This window comes from Rhea americana, unplaced genomic scaffold, assembly GCF_003343005.1.
Source record: "Rhea americana isolate MKP2758 unplaced genomic scaffold, rheAme1 scaffold_1228, whole genome shotgun sequence".
NCBI lineage: Eukaryota > Metazoa > Chordata > Aves > Rheiformes > Rheidae > Rhea > Rhea americana.
The window spans coordinates 3,491-4,569 of record NW_028185293.1 but is presented as its reverse complement, the minus strand read 5'-3'; the positions used below and the strand labels follow the sequence as shown (position 1 = coordinate 4,569).

The following is a 1,079-nucleotide window of genomic DNA, read 5'->3' as shown; positions in this document are numbered from 1 at the left end:
GGGTGCGGAGCGGAGCCGCGTCCTCCGGCTGCCGCAGTGCTGCCCCCGCGCGGTGCCGGGGCCCTCGCGCCGCGGCCGTGAAACAGCATTTTGCGGCGCAGGGCGGGGGCCCGCGCGGGGCCTGGGGGCAGCGATTAGCGCCGGGCCGCCCCTCCCTCCCCGCTCCCTCCCCCGGCGCGCCTGGCCCTGCCTCCGCCGCGGGGGGGGCCGCGGGGGGCTCGGCGGAGGCGCTGCCCGAGCACCGGAGTCGCGGCCGCCCTTGGCTTCGCGGCCGCGCCGGGCCGGCTCTTGCTCGGCGTCTGCTGGCCGCCCCAGCTCCCGCTCACCCCGCCGCTGCCTCCTCCCGCAGGTGCCGCTTGACCCCGAGGGCTGCCGGGGCCGCCTGAGCCTGCGCCGCCTCCCTTCTCGGCAGCGTCCGGGAGCCCAGGCAGAGCCGCCCTCCTGCGGCGCTTTCCAGCGGATCCCGGCGTTTCCGCCCGCGGGCTCCGGCGGAGCTGCCCCCATTTCGGCCTGGTCGAGCCCCGAAAGCTTTGGCGGTGGAGTCCCTCCGAGCCCTGTCGCAGCTGCACTCGCTGCAGTCCGGTTCCTCGCGAGTCTTCCGGCGAGGGACCTCCGAGCGCCTCGAGTCGCGCTCCGCGGCGCCCATGGCGGAGCCGCGGCGGCCGGTGATCTCGCAGGCGTGGGAGGAGGACGAGTGCCTGGAGTACTACGGCATGATCTCGCTGCACCACCTCTTCGAGGTGATCGGCGCGCAGCTGACGGAGAACGACGTGGCCGTGCTCTCCTTCCTGCTGGACGAGACGCAGCCGGGGCTGCACCCGCTGGACCCCGCGCTGTGGGCGGTGGCGGGCGAGGACGAGGCGGGCGCGCAGCCGCCCTCGCCCCTCCTGGAGAGCTGGCGCCGGCGCCGCCGGCGTCCCTGCCGGGCCGAGGGGGGCTGGGAGGCGGCGGGCGAGCGCCGGCGGCCGCGCAGCGGGGTGGAGCTCCTGCTGGAGCTGGAGCGCCGCGGGCTCTGCGACGAAACCAACTTCCGGCAGCTGCTGCAGCTCCTGCGCGTGCTCACGCGGCACGACCTGCTG

General features: G+C 77.3%; 1 pseudogene; it reads left to right on the top strand.

Annotated features, from left to right (window-relative positions):
* Window positions 1-325: 325 nt before the first annotated feature.
* LOC146600318 (DNA-binding death effector domain-containing protein 2 pseudogene) lies at window positions 326-1,075 on the top strand (annotated as a pseudogene).
* The last annotated feature ends 4 nt before the right edge of the window (window positions 1,076-1,079 follow it).